The sequence below is a fragment of the Camelus ferus genome, chromosome 4 (genome assembly GCF_009834535.1).
Source record: "Camelus ferus isolate YT-003-E chromosome 4, BCGSAC_Cfer_1.0, whole genome shotgun sequence".
Taxonomy (NCBI): domain Eukaryota; kingdom Metazoa; phylum Chordata; class Mammalia; order Artiodactyla; family Camelidae; genus Camelus; species Camelus ferus.
This window is the reverse complement of record NC_045699.1, coordinates 29,624,813-29,647,535: the sequence shown is the minus strand read 5'-3', so window position 1 is coordinate 29,647,535 and position 22,723 is coordinate 29,624,813. Positions and strand designations below refer to the sequence as shown.

The following is a 22,723-nucleotide window of genomic DNA, read 5'->3' as shown; positions in this document are numbered from 1 at the left end:
TTTTAATTTGTTTCTAATTTTTTTTTTTTTCTATTTTAGATAAGTCTACAAGGAACATTTTTATACATAAAGCTTTTGCCATTTCATTGGATTCTTTCCTTAGGCTACAGTTCCAGAAGTGTAGTTGCTCAGTCTGAGGGTAAACCATTTTAACATTCCTTATTCTATTACCAGATTGTCAAAAGGATTGTACCAATTTGTACTCCAACCTCCTAAGTAATTTTAAACTTTGAATTTTTCTGCATTGGTTCTGTAACTGGCAAAAGTTTTTTTGAGAAGTAATATATACTTTAACTTCCTCTTAATGTTTTAGAGAAGTGCTTCTCAAACTGCAATGTGCATAAAAATTTCCCTTGGATCATGTTAAAATGTGGAACCTGATGCAGTACATCTGGGTGGAGTCTAAGACCCTGTTTTTTCTAACAACCTCCCAAGTTGTTTTGAAGCTGCTGATCTGATCCCACTGTGAGTACTAAGGTTTGAGGGTTAAGCTGTGGTAGAAAAGAAAGTAGGAAAGCCTTTCCTGAGTTTTAAAAATGAAGCAAGTTTGAAAAATCTCATTTACAAAAAATGTTCCAAAGAAAGTAATCTCCCTAAACCGTCTAAAGTAGATCAAAGATGAGGAACAGGATGCAAGCTTGTCACTGATATTAATAAAGGCAAAAAAAAAAAAAAAAAAAAGGAATAAAATTAGAGATATTGCCTATGGTTTTGACTAAAAAACTCAGCTTGGAGATCTCTCTTTAAGTAGTATGTTGATGCTTGAGGCCTGATATTAAAATTAATGTTAAAGATGATCTTCTATCTAGATAAGCAACATTTTCAGCATTGTCTTTCAAACATACAGATCTCTTTGGTATCACGAATTTCTCTGCAGAAACTTCACACAGTATACAAATATGTATAAGAATGTCCTTTCCATGTTAAACACATGTTCATCAACACTTATTTTTCAGTAGATCAGTATTAAAGATTATTGCTATTTTAAACAAATTCAAATTTCTTAACAGATATTTGAATATTTATTCAAGGCATAAAACCCATACTTACTCAAGACAATGGCTGATTTAATCATGTGCCTAATGTCCCGGAAAATAAAGGATAAAAATATGTAAAATTACTTTCTGTTTATATAATTGAACATCATAATGTATGTGTACATGGTCATCATTAACATAATAGAGGAACTTTCTTTTTTGTCCTCTTTGATGGAAGTGCTGGAAGAGTGGGATAGAAGAGTTCTGGACATGCCATCTGGCCTTTCTGTCTCTCAAGTCAATTCAGTAAGTATTACTGAGAGTATTCATTGTTACAGGGTTTGTAACTAAAACAACTGTAAGATAAAGTCCTTATCCTACAGCTGTTGCCAAATTATTTTAACTGTGAAATAATTACCATGTAATCTTGTTCAGAGAGAAACCTGGCAAACAAATCACTGTGACAGTGCATCTTTCACTGTTCTACCAGTTGTTTTAGGTTGAGATTTAAAGGAAGCATTAGAGATTTCAACGTTAAAAAAAAAATTGAATGCCACTATTTATTAGCCATATTTCTCTGATCACAAAAACAAATGTCAAATTGTTCATTCAAGAAATAACTTCACATGCTCAACGTTTTATAAGTAGACTAAACACTATGTTGCAATGGTGAAGATAGATTCCTCTGTAGAGTAGTATTTCTCAGCCTATAATTTTCTCTCTTTTTAATAAACATAAAATTCACACACACACATATCCATCCAGTGAGGCTCTGATATTACCCTCCCTTCCTCACATTGACAGTAGTCAGTCTAGAAAGTGCTGGGCCAAGCATGGTATGATGACAGTGTCTGTTTCTTCAGTAGCCAAGTGGCTTGGCTCTCTGACAATTAAGTATTAAGATAAAGTACTTCAAACACGTGAACAAATCTAAGTAACTGCATCTAGACCTAATTTTAAGGGCCATGTCAATATTAAGTGTCATACCCCTAAAGTAGTGTTAACTTACTGATATTGGCATTGATGTCTTAGAGTTCCATATAGTACAATTCATCCCTCATGTTTGGATGTTAAAGGAGTGTGAGAATGCTTTTGCTCTGTTTTTAAATTTAGTCAGTGATTCTGTGGAAGATTGTGCTCCTTTCTTGTTGCTTCTTATTATATCATGGCTCTTCCAGGTACTCCTAATTTTTGCCTTATAGACGTAGACCTACACAGACAGGTGCAGGGGATTTTTGTGGTAAGGCAGGCAAGGTGCTGAATGGTAAAATAATAAAAAGGCTAAGGGCTTTGTCAGAGTCAGTTCTGGGGCAGGATTTTCTGGGCTGAGTGGCTATCTTTACACAAACTGCATGGGCTCTGTCTGAGCCTTCAAGCCTTTTGAGGGCTGCTTAATGAATTGGGCTCTACTCTAACTATTAGCCACAGCTATAGGTCTCCATCAGAGCAGAAATATTTAGGGGTATTGCTTTCTATGCAAGGCCCCAGAAATTAAATATGATTGTTTACGAGTGTCTTTTTAGGCCTGCTGGATTTGTATGTCTTACAGGGCAAGAGGTATCAGGGCGGTTTATCAATTCTAGTCCAATATTATGAATTTCACTTTAATTTGAGAATAGGTTTCTCAGCATCATGTAGAGTTGAGTTTCAACTCCAGCTGTCCATTGAGACCAACTGGGAAACTTCTAAAAACACCAATGCTTGGGCATCTCCCCAGACATACCCCCTGGGGGTAGGGACCTCAGCACTGGTATTTTTCAAAAGCTCCCCAAGTGATTCTCACATGCAACCACACATTAGGAACCTTTAATTTAGAGAAATGATTCTCAAACTCAGTTGTACATTAGAATTACAGGGGGAATTTTAAAACATCCAGATACCCAGACTTCACCCTGGTCCAACTAAGTCAGAATCTTTGGATGTGAGACCCAGGCATCAGTATTTTTTGGACACTTTTTAATCCTCAGATGATTGAAATATGTGGCCAAGTTTGGGAGCCTTTGGAAAACATCCCCCTCATCTCCATCTAAACTTGTTCATATCTAATACAGATATGCTCTTTGCTCTGAGTGAATCATATCACTGCTTCTCAAACATATATGTTCATATAATTACCTTGGGATCTAGTTAAAGTGCATATTCTGAATCAGCAGGGCACTGAGACTCTGCATTTCCAGCAAGATCCCAGGTGATACCAGTGCTGCTGGTTAAGTGGACCCCACTTTGAGTAGCAATGAGTCTTGCCACTATATGGTCATCTGGATGAACCTTCAATTAACAAAATAAAAAATAGAATATAGGATTTCATATAGAGTTCCACACTTTAAGATAGTTAATTATAATTCATTAGGCTGCACTTAAAATGTTGGTAGGAGATGGTATGTTATTTGGAAAACTTAATGAAACAATTAGAGAGAAATGTGTAATCCCAGATAATTCTGCGATGTATCAGATAGACTCACTTGCCAGACAGGTTTTTAAAAAGATTTAAGCATTGGGTGGTTCACTGTACTAGAGCACATTTTGTTTGATGTGAAGATATGCTACTGTTTCTGGAAATCCTGAATCATTTCCATACAACCTCTGATCCCTTTGAGCACAGACTGAAATCTTGTGATTCAACATACAGGGAATACAAGAAATATATTCTGAGGGATTCAATTAGACTTAAGATGAGCATAAATTTGAAATCTTCATGTATATGATGTCTTGTGGCCATTAGGTTAATTTAGTTGTGAATGATTTATTAAAAACAAAAACAAAAACAAAAACAACCCCTTTCATTATTGGTTTTTATGAGTCAGCCATAAACCTAGGAAATGGAAATACTAGTGGAAGATATATTCAAAATTAACAGAGGAAATCATTTTTGTTCCCAAATTGAAATATATGTGATTATGGAAAAATTCAGAAAAATTGCATAAAAATGCAAAATGAAACAGCAAGTGCTGATGTAGAAGCTGCAGCAAGTTATCCAGATCCAGCTAAGAAAATGAGTGAAGGTGGGTACACTAAACAACAGGTTTTCAATGTACAAGAAACTGGCTTACATTGGAAGAAGTTGCCAGTTAGGACCTTCATAGCTAGAGAGGAGAAGTCAATGCCTGGCTTCAAAGCTTCAAAGACAGGCTGACTCCCTTGTTAGGGGCTAATGCAGCTGATGACTTAAAGTTGAAGCTAATGCTTATTTACTATTCAAAGAATCCTAGGATCCTTAAGAACTATGCTGAATCTACTCTGTGCTCTACAAATGGTACTGCAAAGCCTGGATGACAGGACATCTGTTTACAACATGGTTTACTGAATACTTTAAGCCCCCTGTGGAGACCTACTGCTTAGAAAAAAAAATTCCTTTCAAAATATTATTCCTCATTGACAATGCCCCTGGTCACCCAGCAGCTCTGATGGAGATGCACAATGAGATTAATGTTTTCATGCCTGCAAACACAACATCCATTCTTAAGCCCATGGATCAAGAGTCATTTTGATTTTCAAGTCTTATTATGTAAGAAATACATTTTCTAAGGCTATAGCTACTATAGTGATTCCTCTGATAGATCTGGCAAAGTCAATTGAAAACCTTCTGGAAAGGATTGACCATTCTAGATATCATTAAGAACATTCGTGATTCATGGGAAGAGGGAGAAATATCAACATTAACAGGAGTTTGGAAAAAGTTGATTCCAACCCTCATGGATAACTTTGAGGGGTTCAAGACTTCAGTGGAGGAGATAACTATAGATGTAGTAGAAATAGCAAGAGAACTAGAGTTAGAAGTAGGGCTTGAATGTGACTGAATTGCTTTCAGTCTTATGATAAAACTTTAATGAATAAGGAGTAGCTCTTATCGATGAGCAAAGGAAGTGATTTCTTGAGATAGAAAGTACTCCTGGTGAAAATGCTGGGGAGATCGTTGCAGTGACAACAAAGGATTTAGAACAGTACGTAAACTTAGTTGGTAAAGCAGTGGCAGGGTTTGAGAGGACTGACTTCAATTCTGAAAGAAGTTCTACTGTGGGCAAAATGCTATCAAACAGCATTGCAGGCTACAGAGAAATTGTTCCTGAAAGAAAGAGTCAATCAATGTGATAAGCTTCATTGTTGTCTTATTTTAAGAAATTTCTGCAGCCTCCCCAACTTTCAGCCACCACCACCCTGATCAGTCAGCAGTCATGAACAGCAAGGCAGACCTTCCACCAGCGAAAAGATTACAACTTGTTGAAGGCTCAGATGATGGTTTCCATTTTTTAGCAATAAAGTATTTTTAAATTAAGATATGTACATTGTTTTTTTAGACATAGTGCTATTGCATATTTAATATATTGATGGCAGTATAAGTAAACATAACTTTTATATGCACTGGGAAACCAAAAAATTCATGTGACTTGCTTTATTGCTGTGATTTGGAACCAAACCCACAATATCTTGGAGGTATACCTCTAATTGAGAACCACATATGAGGAGGGGCTATGTGAGAGAAAAATCCTCATGGCTGGAGAACTCAGGCCAAGTCAGCAGAAGGTAGTTCTGAAAGCATGAGGCATACCTTGATTTGATAGGCAAAAGCTGTTTAGAATACAGTCAGCCCTCCGAATCCGTGGGTTCTGCATCCATGGATTCAACCAACCTTGGATCAAGAGTGTTTGAAAAATAAATTTCTGAAAGTTCCAAAAAGCAAAACTTGAATTTGTCATGTGGAGGCAATTATTGACATAGCATTTACCTTGTGTTTAGAAGTATATACATGACTTTAAATTGTATTAATTATTATAAGTAATACAGATATGATTTAAAGTATACAGGAGGATGTGCGTAGGTCATATCCAAATACTGTGACATTTTATATAAGGGACTTGAGCATCCACAGATTTTGGTACCTGAGGTGGGTCCTGGAACCAATCCTCCTTGGATACCAGGGGTGACTGTAATAGGAATAGGGTGCGCAAGCTGGCAGCAGAATTTTCCTTGTATCCCTTCTACCTTTTGTAGTTCCACCTCCTCTATTTCTAGGTCATTCCCTCCAGTACCCTAACTCCAAGAATCCTTCAAACAACCCCCTACTGAGCAAAACATTAATTCTTTTCCATTGCCCTCACCCACATCATATTTTCACTTCCTTGCTTACCCAATTAAAATTCCATGGTCAACTATTATAATCAGTTATTTGCATACACCCTCAACTTCCTTTCCTCTTTTCCACTTCCTCTTACTCATCCAGGAAAACTTCAACCCTGTTTTAATAGAACTTTCTCCATTCTGAACTTTGACTCGTGCAGCTGAATGTGGGTGGAGGAAAACCCACAACCACGCTGCTGAGTCCAACTTCAAATTCTTGACGTCTAGTGGGCTCTTAACGCTGCCTGGTAATCAAGCTACATTTCCTTGGTCGTTTCACTCTTCTCCTCTTCTAGATGACTTTCTTCAGCCTTCACTTTTACCTTCAGACCTCAATATCTCTACCTCCACTCCCACCCAATTCACTGTCAGTTGATGATCTTGCTTCCTCTTTGTTGGAAAAACAGAATCAATGAACAGAAGACTCAGCTGTCAGTGTTGCACCCACGTAACCTGCTTTCTTTTACCGTTTTGCAGCCACAGAGGTGCTCTGCTGAAGGGAATCTGCTGAGAAGTGTGTAGACAGTTATGGCCTCCAGTTGATACACTTTTAGTTTCATTGCAGAGTTTACACAGAGAGCCCTCTGTTCCCTCAGTGCTCCTCCCCTCTCCTTTGGCTTCTCCCAGCCAGTGACTGAGCATGATGGGAGTACTAGAGATGGGTCATTTTTGCCCACATGCAATTCCTCTAATAGGCAGTCTCCGCTTGAAGACTCCCTATTGACCCAGTCAAAACTGTCTGGTATGGCAGTTTTGAGTCTTCCTACCAAATCCTCTTTTTTTCTTTCTCATTTAAAAAATCTCTATGGATATATAATTCACATACTGTACACTTCATCTACTTATAGTGTACAATTCAATCATTTTAATTATATTTCCAGAGTTGTGCACCCATCACCACAATCAATTTTAGAGCATTTTCATTACCCCAAAAAGAAACACATACCCTTCAGCCGTCACTCTTCAAACCCCCCACCTCCCACAGCATTAGACAACCACTAATTTACTTTCTGTCTGTGTAGATTTTTCCTTTCTGGATAATTCATAAAAAGGCAGTCATATACTATGTGGTCATTTGTGACTGGCTTCTTTCCCTTAGCATGTTTTCAAGGCTCATCTGTTTTGTGGCATGTATCAGTACTTTCTTTTGATTGTTGGATAATATTTCATTGTATGAATATACTACATTTTATTTATCCATCATGTTGATGACATTTGGGTTGTTTCCACTTTTTGTCTAGTTTAAGCAACATTTCTGTGAACATTTGTGTACAAGTTTTTGAAAGGATATTTGTTTTCATTACTCTTGTGTTTATACCCAGGAGTGAAATTGTTAGTCCATACAATAACTCTGTGTTTAATCTTTTGAAGAACTACCCAGTCCTCTTTTATTCCTTCTTTTTTCCTGCAGGTCTTAGACTTGCATCATGGTCTGAAATCTCTTCTCATCCTACTCCTGTTCTCTTTTCCTTTTACTCTTCACAGGTGTTTCTCCCAGTAAATCTCTTGCACAACTAATTTTTTTCCTGGCATCTCTTATACGACCCAAAGTTACACATCCTGGATGAATGCTCTGTGTGCTCATGTAAGGCTAAGCCTTTCATTTATAATCTAGATTCTGTCTCCTTCCTACTGAAGAACATTGCTCCAGAAATTCCCCTTCACCTTACTCATCATGAATTGTTACCTTTCTACTGGACCATTCCATTGGATTCCATACATGCTGTTAACTTCTCACAATTGTTTAATTAATTAAATAATCATTCTCTTTGCCCTACACCCCCTTCCAGCACTTTCCACATTTCTCTCTTCTAGTTTAATAAAAACTTCCCCTAATAGTTGTCTACACTCACTGTCCTCAATGTGTCTGCCCGTCTTCTCTTGATTAGATCCGGATTTTGCCCCAAGAGTCTATAACTGTTTTATCAAGGTCATGATCAATGACCTTGAGTGTTAAATACAGTAGATAATTCTTAGTCCTTACCTTATTTGATATAGCAATATTTGATGCAGTTGATGGTATCTTCTTTTGAAAATACTTTTATTTGGCTTCCAAATAACTATACTCTAATTGATTTTTCTCCTATCTTACTGGTCCCTCCTTGTCAGTTTCATTTGCCAATTCCTTCTAGTGTCTCCAAACGCTGAACACTGGAGTATCCCAGGTGTATACCCTTGGACCTCTTTTCTTTTCTATCTACATCTGTACCCATTTTCTTGGTGATTTCACCTAATCCTGTGGTTTTAAATATAATCTGTGTTCTGATGACTACCAAATTTATATCTCTAGCTCAGACATCTCTCCTAAACTTCAGTCTAATATATTTAACTGCTTATCTGACATCTCCTCTTGCACATCTAATAAGCTTCTCATACTTAACATATCAAAAACTGAACTCTTAAACTTGTTTCTTACTCAGTCTTCTTCATCTCAGTTAAAGGCAACTCCATCCTTACACTAGACCCATCTTTCTGGACCAAAATGATTTTTTAAAAAATTTTATTTATTTATTTATTTACATTTTTTTAATTGAGTTATAATCATTTTACAATGTTGTGTCAAATTCCAGTGTAGAACACAATTTTTCAGTTATACATGAACATACATATATTCATTGTCACATTTTTTTTCGCTGTTAGCTACCACAAGATCTTGTATATATTTCCCTGTACTATACAGTATAGTCTTGTTTATCTATTCTACATTTTGAAATCCTAGTCTGTCCCTTCCCACCCCCTGCCCCCCTGGCAACCACAAGTTTGTATTCTATGTCTATGAGTCTATTTCTGTTTTGTATTTCTGTTTTGTTTTTTCTATTTGTTTTTAGATTCCACATACGAGCAATCTCATATGGTATTATTCTTTCTCTTTCTGGCTTACTTCACTTAGAATGACATTCTCCAGGAACATTTATGTTGCTGCAAATGGCGTTATGTTGTCGGTTTTTATGGCTGAATAGTATTCCATTGCTGTATAAATATACCACATCTTCTTTATCCAGTCACCTGTTGATGGACATTTAGGCTGTTTCCATGTCTTGGCTATTGTAAATAGTGCTGCTATGAACATTGGGGTGCAGGTGTCTTTTTGAAGTAGGGTTCCTTCTGGATATAAGCCCAGGAGCGGGATTCCTGGGTCATATGGTAAGTCTATTCCTAGTCTTTTGAGGAATCTCCATACTGTTTTCCACAGTGGCTGCAGCAAACTGCATTCCCACCTGCAGTGTAGGAGGGTTCCCTTTTCTCCACAGCCTCTCCAGCATTTGTCACTTGTGGACGTTTGAATGATGGCCATTCTGACTGGTGTGAGGTAATACCTCATTGTAGTTTTGATTTGCATTTCTCTGATAATTAGTGATATTGAGCATTTTTTCATGTACCTATTGATCATTTGTATTTCTTCCTTGGAGAATTGCTTGTTTAGGTCTTTTGCCCATCTTTGGATTGGGTTGTTTGTTTCTTCCTTATTAAGTCGTATGAGCTGCTTATATATTCTGGAGATCAAGCCTTTGTTGGTTTCATTTGCAAAAATTTTCTCCCATTCTGTAGGTTGTCGTTTTGTTTTACTTATAGTTTCCTTTGCTGTGCAGAAGCTTGTAAGTTTAATTAGGTCCCATTTTTTATTCTTGCTTTTATTTCTATTGCTTGGGTAGACTGCCCTAGGAGAACATTTTTGAGATGTATGTCAGATAATGTTTTGCCAATATTTTCTTCTAGGAGGTTTATTGTATTTTGTCTTATGTTTAAGTCTTTGCTCCATTTTGAGTTGATTTTTGTGTATGGTGTAAGGGAGTGTTCTAGCTTCCTTGATTTACATACTGCTGTCCAGTTTTCCCAACACCATTTGCTGAAGAGACTGTCTTTATTCCATTGTATATTCTTGCCTCCTTTGTCGAAGATTAGTTGACTAAAAGTTTGTGGGTTCATTTCTGGGCTCTGTATTCTGTTCCGTTGGTCCATATGTCTATTTTTGTACCAATACCATGCTGTTTTGATGACTGTAGCTCTGTAGTGTTGTCTGAAGTCTGGGAGAGTTATTCCTCCAGACTCTTTCTTTTTCTTCAGTAATGCTTTGGCAATTCTATGTCTTTTGTGGTTCCATATCAATTTTATTATGATTTGTCCTAGTTCTGTGAAATATGTCCTGGGTAATTTGATAGGGATTTCAATAAATCTGTAGATTGCCTTGGGAAGTATGACCATTTTAACAATATTGATTCTTCCAATCCAGGAGCATGGGATATCTTTCCATTTTTTTTTAAGTCTTCTTTAATTTCCTTAATCAGTGTTTTATAGTTTTCCATGTATAAGTCTTTTACCTCCTTGGTTAGATTTACTCCTAGGTATTTTATTACTTTGGGTACTATTTTAAAGGAGATTGTTTCTTTACTTTCTTTTTCTGTTGATTCATCGTTAGTGTAAAGAAATGCAACTGATTTTTTTAGAACATTTTTTATTGATTTATAATCATTTTACAATGTGTCAAATTCTAGTGTTCAGCACAATTTTTCAGTCATACATGGACATATATTCTACAATTTTGAAATGCAACTGATTTTTGAACGTTAATCTTGTAACCTGCTACCTTGCTGAATTCTTTGATTATTTCTAGTAGTTTTTACTGTGAGATTTTGGAAAGTCAGTGTGGCAATAGTCACCAAATTGTAAATATATATATTTCCTTTGACCCAGAGAGTCTAATTGTCTATCCTGGGGAATAGTTTTGTTCCCATGGAGTGTATGTACAAGGATATTCAAGGTTGGTACTGTTTCTAATTGTGAAAATCACAAACCTAAATGCTCATAAATGGGAGAATTATTTAATTATGAGTTACCTATTTTATTGACATTGTATAAAAGTTAAGAAGAATGAGGAAAAGCAATAGTATTGAAATGAAAAATCTCCAGGAAGTGTTAAGTGAAAAAATGGTAACAGAAAAGAGTATAGAATTATCTATTTTGTTTACAGAGTTCAGAACTAAATCTATAGGAAATATGTAGGAAAAAAAATCTGAAAAGTTTTACAACAAACACTTATCAGTGGTTACTCTTGGGAAGTGAAAGAGGGCTAGGAAAAGAGAATCAAGAGGAACTTCCACTTTGTGTCCTTTATTCTATATTGGTTGGATTTACTACAAGTAGTACATATTCATGTACTATTCAAAAATGAAAAAAAGTAGCTTGCTCAAAAGTATACCTAAAAGCCCTTAACAAGGCTAATAGATGCTAAAATGTACAAGATAAACTTTCACAAGGCTTAAAACACATCTATTCCAGTAATTAGCAGTTGTTTAAAAAAATTTCCAAAGTTATCATTCTTTATAAAAACTTTATCAGTTGTAGTGCTGTTGATTCCCTGAACATTTCCTGTGAGTAGTAAAAGAGTTGAATTGGCATCTGAGCAGAAAGCACACGACACTGATATTCTTGTAGCATTTGAGTACCTAGCCCAAAGAATTTGCCTTAGGACTGTTACATCATTTCATGCTTGATCTAGAACAGATAAAGGTGACAGAGAGAAAAACCAAACCAAAACAAAACTCAAATTAACATAAGGACCATTACACAAAAGGAGACACCAAAGAAATCATATTTATTCTTTTTCTTGAAATGAATGGTTGTATCAGTGTTCAGTGGGAGACAGTATTAGGTGTGGAGCAAAGAAGAGAAAGTTATTCTCCAGACTTTTCTTAGTTTCAGTTTGAGGGATGTAGGGTGCTATGTGAGTTTCCTAGACGGCTGCAACAAAATACCACAAACTGGGTGGCTTAAAACCTCAGAAATTTATTCTTTTACAAGTTTTGGAGGCTCAAGTCAGAAATCAAGGTGTTGAGAGTGCCATGCTCCCTCTGAAGCCTCTAGGGAAGATTTCTTTCTTGTCTCTTCCAGCTCTGGTAGCCCCAGGCATTCCTTGGCATTTATAATGCATCACTCCAATCTCTACCTTTCACGTGGTGGCTTTTTCCTTGTGGGTCTCTGTCTTCTCCACTGGTAAGAACACTAGTCTTATTGGATTATGGCCCACCCTAATGACCTCATGTTAACTTGATTGCATCTGCAAAGAGCCTATTTCCATATGTCACATTCACGGGTAGAAGTGGTCAGGACTCCAACGTATGGGGGACAGAATTCAACCCAATATAGATGGGTTGAAGTCTAATCAGTTCTTAATAACAGTTATTTAAAATGTATGACTTTTGCATAAGACTGATTCAGTGGGCTTTAAAGCACATCACAGTCATTCAATTGTAATAATGTCAACAATAGCCCAGAAAGACACAGGTGTCTTTTTTTGAGAAAGCAAATTTTAGATAAAGAAATTCAGGGATAGATCACTGTGATAGATCTTAGTCTAGAAGAGAACTGAGAAGACAGAAACATGGATAAAGAAAGACTACCCTAAAGAAAGTGTTCCCTCAGCGCCAGCTGTCCTACCAGAAGAACATACAGGTTTTCAAGTTGACCAACTCTCATGATGTAGAGACAAAGAGGTACAGCCTCAAAATGTTAGGAAGAGAAGGCATCAAGGGAAAGACAAGGGCAAGAAAAGGTCTAATTAAGGACAAATTATAGACATTGGATGTATGTAGCCAGGTAGTGGAGTAGAAATTAAAATTGAGAACTATGTCATGCAGTGTTTTCTGGTCCAGTTTTGTATTTCATAGGTAAAACTGAAATTCAGAGTATTTAAACACATCAGTATGATGCTTTAATAGGAAATCAGATTTTCCTTTGGTCAGTACTGTATTTAGAAGTGGAATGACCACAGCAATTGCAGTAGCTATGGCCCAGAAGATATTAAAGATTATTAAGTTAGAGAAAGTAGAGTGAAGTAATTGAGAAAAGAAAACTGAACAGTGAGGAGGGGAGTGATGTTTTGGAAGAGGAGGTGAAGGTGAGTAAAATTTTCCTGTAGGAAATATCCACCATGCTCAAAGATAGCTTATCTTCTGCTTGTCTTAGACTGTGACTAATGTAGTTATGGTTGACTTTATGATAGAAGATAGAATTCCAAAATTTGTGGGTAAATTGGATTTTTAAAACACAGTACAGCACAGGGAATATAGCCAATGTTTTATAATAACTTTAAATGGAGTATAATCTGTAAAAACTCTGAATCACAAAAATAAATGAAAGGAGCTCATATTATTAAAAAATCCCCATTTTCCTTGTTATAATTTGAGAGAATTCATTTTTATTTTCTTCTCATCAGTGTACTCTAACATCTGTCTTACTCTAGGTTATTTAATTACAAGTACTATGACACTAGTAGATCTAGCTTAAGTAAAAAGGAGAAATTTGTCATAAGGAAGTATTTTCAAGATACCAAATACAGGAAGTTTCTTTGGGCCTTATAAGGAAGAGGAAGCTGAAAAGCTATGAGGATTCATTCCTGGTTCACTCTTTCTCTTTTTTTCTGTCTTCTGTCTTGGTCAGTTTTTTTCTCCTAAAGCAAGTCAGCTTTCTGTGCAACTCCATGTACATGAATACAGATGGCAACCTTACAATGGCAGCTGTAATTTTTGAGCAAGGGTAACTTCATTTGAAGTGAACAAAAAAGTCTGAGCTACTTACTGTCTTTAAATCCCAGTTCCAACTTCCTCAGGAAGGAGACCCTGAATGGCTCAGCTTGAGTCAGGTGACAACTCATGGTGCAATCAAGGGCATAAGAGCAGGGTCACAAACCATAACATAGGGACTAGTGTGTAACTCTGAGTGAAGAGGACAGTTCTCAAAGGAAGAGAGCAGAAACCTTAATCGAAATAAGGACTCAGGAATTAGTGTTCTGTAAACTAATAATTATGCCAGGGGAATTTTTATTTTTAAGAGTGAATCTTGGTATGAACCCTTTGATAAAGAAAAATATTTTTAGTTAATACCTACTATACCTCAAATGTTTTAAGTTAAAATTTTTTGCAAAGTAGAGCACAATTATAATAGACATTTTACATATTTTGACATAATCATCCGCACCTGAAGGAGGTTATTAATTCCTGGCTTGCAGAGGGGGAAATTGTTTTAGTTTTCATGCACCAATATTAAACTTATCTGGTTATCCCCACGGAAGGATGTTGCTTGCCAGGAACACCTTTTTCTTTGCAACTATAATGAAGGATGAAATGATTGATGTAGAGACAGCGATATGATAAAGTGCAGAGAAGGTTTCAGAGAAAATTTTTTTGCCATATCCAACCAAACTTTGAAATGAATAGGCCTAAAATATCTGGGTGATTCAAAATGAAAACCATTGCTTGCTTGTCTGTCTACTTGATTCAGACTCCTGACTTAGTCTTTTGGCTTATTTATGTTACTAGGCCTGGGATGAATTAGCCTCTCTCCACAGCTACTTCCTTGATGCTTTCACGAAAGCACATCCTCTCTATCTTGGGAAGAAAGTAACTCCTGGATCTATCCCCAGTCTTTTGCTTGAGCCTGTTTCCCCTGCCAAGGACTTTCCTATATCTTTTTTTATTTTTTAACCCTCACATTTATGCTTCTCTTTATGCAGGTAAAGTGGGGTGCGAGAGGATGGCCATGTCCCAGGTCTTGGTCAAGTTCCTGGGATGCTCCCCATCAAGTGAGGGTCCTTGGCTTCTTGCAGGAAAGAATTCAAGAGGAAGCCGTAGTAGCATGAAGGTAGATTTATTCAGAAAGATACACACTCCATAGACAGACTGCAGGCAGTCTCAGAAGGTAAGAGAGAGGCCACAGAGTGGGGATGATTCATTTTTATGGACTCAATAACTTTGTATGCTAACAAGCGCAAGCATTATTTCAACTACTTTGGGAAGGGGACTGGGATCCTTAGGAACTGGGCCATCATCCACTTTTTGACCTCTGATGGTCAGCCTTGTAACTGTCATGGCACCTGTGGGAGTACCATTTAGCATGCTATTGTATTACAAGCTCAAGTTCTACTGGGAGTGGAATTTTCTGCCATGTTGGTGCTAATTGCTATGTCATTCTTTTAATGGTTGTGCCCTGCCTCCTTCCCTCCTGTCTCACACTTGAGTAAGAATGTTTTCATTATTTCATCAATTAATGGCATAGTTTTGTTTTGTTTTGTTTTGTTTTTTTAAAATCCAAATACAAGTCTTTCCATTTATCTCTATTACAACTCAGCTCTTATCATTCCTACCCACACAGTTCTGGATAACGCAATAAATTGTGACAAATGCTTCAGGATTACTAAGAAAATCCAACATATTTCTTATACATCCCAGCTTGGTGATTTCTAGAAATTATCCGTACCACAACCATAATAGGCATTTAATAACTGTGCTAAAAATTAAAAAGTACTTTTTTCACCTAAACTTCCTCATTATACTGATGAGGAAATGTAAGCTTAGAAAGTTATTAAATGAGTTCCTTGGTGAAAACTGTGATTCAAACCTGGGTCAGCCAGACTCTCAAGCTTAAGTTCATAAACCCTGAGCCATGGATTTTCAACCTTGACTTGCATCCAAACCACCTAAGAACTTTAAAAAGAAGTAAATGCCGGGGCCCCATCTCACATGTACTGCTGCAAGTGTGGGTTGGGGAATGGCAGTAAAAAACTACTGCTGCCATGTTGTAACTACAGTGGAAGGACAGAACTTGTGGCACACCACCCCATACTCAACAATTAGCTGCTAATTTTTACTTCTTGATATGGCCATACAATCAGTTTTGAATCTAAATGTGCTATTATCCACCCCAACCCACATGGCCTATTTCTCCATATTGTGTGAAAGAGTGTCTTGAAAGACTTGGTCACATGTCTTGGAATTGTCTTTTATTGTTATCAAAGAAAAGAGGAAACTTTCTGAAATGTTTGCCCTGGGAGAAGATTTCTAGCTTTGTCACTACCCGAGACCACATAAAGAGCTAAAAAATATTCTAAACAGAGTAAAAAGAGCTAAACATTCCAAGTTAGTACTGGCTTAAAATCATATCTTGGTGAGGATGTGAAGGAAAAGCCGGGCTGGGCTAACAAGATAACTCACAAATCCAAGTATCGGAATACTGACCTGAGTTCTGCTGGACTAACTTGTAAATCTGAGTTAATTAGTGTTGGTTTGCTGTTCATGTTTTTTGCTAGCCAGCTGGGTTTTCAAAGATACATATCTGGCTTTGGAATGTTGGTTTGCTGCCTCCTCGCCTCCACTTTTGTGATGATAATGCTGCTAAAGCTGTTCCATGCCTATTGGCCGAATACCCCAAGCTTATACTTTACCCTGTAAAACCTCATGCGCACGTCTTGGAGGTGCTCAGAGCTTCGGAGCAGAAGCCCCTCTGAGCCCGCTGGCGTAATACATCTGAGTACTCCAACCCTCCAAGTGGTGCTTGTTTCTTGACTGGCCTGTCGTTTCCGTAACAAGGAGAGAGGCTTTCACTATTAGGATGACACTAAGCAAGTCACTTTATCTCTCTGCATGGGTGGATTGATTTCTCAAGTCTATAAACCTATGATTAATATATTTTTCTTGTTCACCCTGTCTTCCATATCCAAATCACTAATATAAAAAAGAATCCCTTCCCCCACAAGAAACCCTCAATATTCACTAGTTTCAAATTGCTTTTCCATGCTAGGAGGCAGTAGACAGTAAAAGATTTCTGGTTGAATAAACACATCTTTGCAAAATATAGAAACATTATTTACTACAATGAATGTATCTGTACTGTTTTAGAATTCTTAAACAGCCACCCCCTCCCAACAGTTTAAACAGAATGCTTCCATTTCAACAGTTCAGATGCTTTTCATTTTAACTCTAGCATTAAGGCCAATTTCAGCACTTTGTCTTCTTTGTGTGGGTCTGTGCTCTGGTTTCTGCTGCAGTAACAGTGTTTGTCTGCAGGAAAAGGAAACTCTCATGATGGTTGCTGCTTGTAATTTTAGTCTTAATATTCTGGGGAAGATTTTAGATTTGCTTTTGAGTCACAACTCCTATTTCTAATTTCTCTTTAGACATTAAAACAAAAACAAAAACCCAGCAGAGGACTTGCCAGCATATTTTGCTTATTAAGACAGTAGCCATAAGAATGCAATTCCTCTGTAAATCCCTTCTTATGGGAAACAGGGATCTTGTTCATTATTTAAAGAAATCCTTGTGAATTCAAGTCATTTGCTATCCTGCTATCATTTGCTCAAAGACCTTTTGCAATGGGTCTTATGTTAGAAGAAAAGCAGGAGTTGCTTTGGTGAGGTTTATTTCAAGAAACCATTAAATCAAGTTAGACCTGAATCGAGCATCATTTGTATGGGGAAACAGGGGCTATAAATGCATCTGTATTTCTTTCAGCTTGACAGAAAGAGGGCTAATGATGAATAAAAAAGGCCCTACACAGCTGGGTCACAGGCTGCTTCTTTGGCCTCATCTCTGACCACTGCCCCTTCCTTCACTGTCCTACAGCCACAGTGACCTCTTTACGGGTCCTTGAACTTGCCAAGCACATTCCCTTCTCAGGTCTTTGCCTTTGCTAGTGTTTCTGCATGAAACTCTTCCTGGATAGCCACAGGGCTGGCTAATTCTCATCCTTCAGATCTCTGCTCAAATGTCAGTTACTCTGGGAGGTCTTTCCTGGCCATCCTAACTAAAAGCACAACACCTCCTTACTCCTGCTCCTTTACTTTGTATTATTTTTTTCTAGTGTCAGTTACACACTGGTACATTATACACTTAGGGCATTTTTGTCGCTGTATCAGAACACAAGCTCAAGTAGGGCAAGGAGTATGCGGGTCGTGTTCACATAGCACCCTTGGGGGTCCTACAGCCTGGCACACAGTAGGTGCTCCGTAATTATTTCTTGAATTAATGAATGACGCTCTTTGGGATGGTGGAAGTTATTTCTCCTTATTTGCCAGGACTTGGCGCCAATCCGTAGGCATCTGGGCACCTCATTCTACCCTCACCCCTTTCCAGATTGGAATCGGCGCTCGGGATTGCACTGGCACTAAACGGTGCGTGTAAATGCGTTGCCCCAATCCTCGGCGCCACTTCCCTCGGCCCAGCGGCCTTGACTGGGAGGGACAGGTTTCCTGCATATGGAACACAAAAGCAGAAAGAAGACGACAGAGCGCAGGAGGGGAAAGTCTCCGTGCCGCGCCAGGTTGTGCGCAGGGGGCGCCTTCCCGGCCGGGCTGACTCATTCCCAGCCGCCTCCACGGCGGGCTACGGCTACGCGCACGCCCGTCTGCGGAGGGCCGGGCCGGGCACAGCGCCGGCACCGAGCTCTTGCGAGCCCCAGGACCCTGTTAGCCCGTCCAGCTCAAGTTGTGCGCCTGTTCACGCCCAGGGACCACCGCGAAAACCTCCGCGGCCGCCCGCCCGCTTTCCGAGAAGCCACGGTCTGGGGTAACCAACCCCCGCCAGCCGCCCGGCGAACGCCGTGAGAAGCGCCACCTGGGCGGAGCGGCGCACGCGCGCACACGCTGTCCGGGGGCGCGCGCCAGGCTCCCGCCCCACCCCCTCCCGGCTCGGAGGCGGCCTCAGTCAGCCGCGAACGGGCCGCGGGACTGGAGGGCAACTGGGAGGCTGAGTCCGGCGCGAATAGGGCCCTGCGGCGTTGAGAAGATGGTGTGCCTCGGTAGAGGGTGGGGACGACGACTGTGACGGGCTTCCCAGCTTCCCGAAGTGGGAGTGGTGTGCGCTGCAGGAAGAGAGAGGAAGAGCAGAAGGGGGCAGCAGCGCCCGCCGCTAACGGCCTCCCTGGGCGCTGACAGGCTGGGCCGGCGCCCGGCTGGTTCGGGAGTTCGCGCCGCCGCCTCGGCCGTTGGGCGCCTGGGCCCGGACTTGCGGCGCGTGTTGGGGCGGAGGGCTGCTGCCTCCGCGCAGGAAGAGCTCTAGTCCTTGCTGCCGAGGGATGTGAGTGGGAGCCGAGCCCGCACGGGAGGGCCCCGGAGGGCCCAGCCGGGCGGACGCAAGAACCCTTGCCCGCTCCCGGGGCTTCGCAGATATTGGCCGACCCGAGGCGCAGGGTAGGAGCAGTCCCTGCGGGCTTGTGGGCGCGTCCTCTTCGCCCGATCGGTACAGTGGGAGGGCGTTATTGCTGCTTGGGCTCCGGGTGGGGGAACAGCAGTTGTCTTTCCTCTCCTTCCCACCTCCTGATCCCCGCTTCCCCGCTGCTAGTGGCAGTAAACTTCTCGGCAAGAAAATCTTCCTTTTTAAGAGAAAACCTACAACGGAGTGTCTTGCTGTTGATATTTGCATCCTTATATGCCTGATATTCCTCCTCCTCCTTTATTTACCCTTGCTTAAAATTTTCTAGACATTTAAACGGCTCGGAAAAGAGCATCTATTTCCCCTGGATTTTTGCGGTGGTAACTGCTGCCTTTTTTTTTTTTTTTTTTTGGTGAAGATTTTGGAAGCAGGCAAGGGAAGAAGATGTGATCTGTTTCTCTTCTGCAGAAAAAGAGGCCCTTCTTCCCCTTCCCGCGAAGGTGGGTTTGCGATCCTTGTCGCTGTCCTTTGTCGCTGCAGTAAAGACGAGGGTGTCGATCTGTGAGTGCGTGCGTAGGAAGGTTGGAAGCGTGTGTCGACAGACAGGGCTCTTTGTTGCTTACTCCTTTGAAAATGGCAGGGCTGAACTTTGAATGTTGGTCTGGGAGGGTAATTTTGGGGTTTATTGTTGCTCTTGGATCCTTTAAGAAACATTCATTGTGTCTTTCTCTGTTGATTGTGCATTGTGTTTGCAGAAAGAACGTTGTCCGTTGCCCTTTTTCTACTCAAGCAGCCAAAGATTCTTAATCTTTCAACGTGGAACATTTTCAAATAATAAGAGAGACTTACTGAGAGGACACGTTAGCTTCTTTTGCTGGGGTTTCTGCTACCACATTGAATGCTTCCTGAATGGTTTTATCTGCCTAAGTTTGCTGTGTCGGTTGAATTTACCCATTTTGCTTTCCGGTGGTTATTAATCTGTCAGGAGAAACTCCTTTTCTCTGAATGAAGGGGTAGAGGCAGCTGAGTGTGTCATAGAGGGGAAGAGAAATGTGGAGAAGGAAACTCGAAGTGGGAATAAGAGCGGTGACGATTGCTTTTGGTTTCATAATAGGTTTATACAAGTTGCAGGAGTATTTGCAAATACTCTGATATAACACCCAACAGATGTGAAGATGAATAATCAACCTTTGGTCTCCATTTTGGTACCCCCTTCACCTTTTACCATTTTGGATGTGAGAATTACTTGTCTGTAGGTGCACCTATCTGTTAGTGTGTAACGTATCTACGAACTGGATGTGTCCAGCATTTGCCTTAACAGTACATATATTTACCTGTACAGGAAAGCTACAGTACTTGCTGACTAGTTAAGCACGTAATGCTTGTTTTTGCTCTAATTGAATGTCCTATGTTTGGAGTTTTACTGTGTTTTAGGGACCTGTTAAGGAATAGTTTGTTTCATTGACTGCTTTTCCCTAGTGATTTGAGACAGGTGTCTCAGTTTTAGGACGGGCACATGATCTTTTCTCTGCTTCACCTGGCTGTTGCTGAAAGGTGAGATGCTTTTGAGGCAGAGTAGAAAAGGACATGGGCTTTGGGGTCAGTTCTGGGTTTGAATTCTGGTGTTGCTGCCACTTAATAGTGGTATTATGTAAAATATCTTTGAGCTTCACTTTCTTACAAGATTGTTGTGAGGATTGAGTAAGATTGTGCATGCGAAGAAGTACATTGCTTGGCTATTGTGAAAAGCATGGCTACTCTCATGGCAGGGCAGGCAAAGGATAGTCAAGAGAAGGGCAGAATGATTCTGCCAGTCATCAGTGTTTCTTCCTCTTTGGTATAAGGAGAGAAGGGACTTTTATGTCTTGAACTGGTTAAGGTGTCTTAGAGCCTTTTTATAGAAAGAGTACCTCTCTCCCCAACTCTTCCCCTACCCCACCATCTGTGCTGCTCCTGCCAACTATTGTGCTGCCCTCTTGTGGTTAACCGTGCTAATAAGAACTTTCTTTAGCTCCTCTCTCACTACTTTTTTTTCCTTCTCTTTTTAAGCCCCTTCCCTTGGCTCCCAGTTTCTCAAACCGTATGCTGAAGTGCCCCAGAACGCCACTGAACTCAGGCTTGAACTAATAGTTTGAGGTAGTTCAGTTTCAACATTAGATTGACACATTCATTTTTACAATGTCAGGTTTTTGCAAGCTGTGTTTTTTGGAGGTTGCTCTGATAAAAGGCAACTCCTATATGAAAATCATTGTGATACAGGATATGAGAGTGTGATGTTATCCAATTTGATTCCAGGTTTGAGAAGCTGTACGTTGCCCATCCAGCACTAAGTTAACACTTTGCTAAGTGGTTTGAACCCACCTACCTAAGTGTTCCTTTTGGCCTGGGGTGCTGTGAAAAAATTAGGAAGACTAAGGATCCTCTAAGTAGATAAAATTTGGAAGCCTCTGCCTTAGCTTTTGGTTGGCTTTAATGATAATTTTTTTTTTAATGGAAAAAACATTTTTTAATGTTGGTCACTAATTGATTCCCTTTCCCTCTAAAATTATTGGTACAGTTACTGACACAAAGCTAGTACCAGCTGATCATAGCTTAATATATTTAGTCTCCTATTTAATATCTTTATAGCTTCTGCCCAGTTTTTTTCATTTTAAACTAATCCTATTGCTTGTCATTCTAGTTACTTCCTGATTTTTCCAGTCTTGGTTTTCTACTAGTATTTTTGACCATCTCCTTAAACTCAGCATGCCCCAGATGAAAATCATCATTTTATACCCTTTTGTAATTTCCTTCTCTTCTGGTATTACAGGCTTTAAATTAGGCATCTTTAAACCACCTCTTTCATTTACCACATAAATTAATCAGTCCAATATGTCCTGCTCATATTTCTTTTGTCATTCATATCTGTTTTACCGCTTGAATCCCAGGACTCTTTTCCTTAGCCTAGAATATTAAGAATCATATTAACCTCATAGGATCTAGCAGCTCTTTCTTCTATTTATTTTCAATAGAAATGTCACTCCAGTACTCCCCAGTGTGGGTTCTCTTGCCTCTCAATCTTCAGTGACTTCCCACTTTACACTTGATAAGTTTAACTTGCTTTTCTTGGCTTTCAAGATACTGTATCATTCATCTCTGCCCTATTTATTTAGTCGTTTGTCTTACTTAGGATGCTCAGCACGCATTCTCAGCTCTTGTATTACAAGCTGCTTTCTGTACTTTCTAATAACAGCTATGCTTATTCTGTTTTTTAACTTTCATACATGTTTTTCATCCCCCTACACCAAGCCCATTTCTACATCCTATTGCACTACATTAATCACTCCTTGATATAAAATAAAGCTTCTTATATAACAAACTATTATTATATAAAACTTCTTATATAATCTGATTATAATAACTATTTATTATCACTACTGTTATTCTACTGTTACTACTACTGTACTCTTAGTTAAAATTTCACCTCGTTTGTGAAGCTGTTTCTCGCCAAATACTGCTTTTTTCTGCTCTATAGTTGTTTTAGTGTTAAATTTCTTTACATGGGTTAATTATATACCATTCTTTGGTTGTTCAATATTTATTGCCCTAGTGTTAGCCATATCTGTTGATTGTGTATGCCTTGAGAAACAATACCTAGATTAAAAAACACACACAATGCTGAGGCACTTGGGGAGCAGTCAATAAATACTGTGTATTAAAAAAGAATTTTAG

At 39.3% G+C, this 22,723-nt stretch overlaps 1 protein-coding gene across 1 annotated transcript in view; it reads left to right on the top strand.

Moving 5' to 3' along the window:
• Nucleotides 1-14,673: 14,673 nt before the first annotated feature.
• The window catches only part of JAK2 (Janus kinase 2), an 87,758-nt gene continuing 79,708 nt past the window's right edge, over nt 14,674-22,723 (top strand). The window contains 1 exon segment of the mRNA XM_032477728.1: nt 14,674-14,786. The gene's annotated coding sequence lies outside the window, so the exon portion shown is untranslated.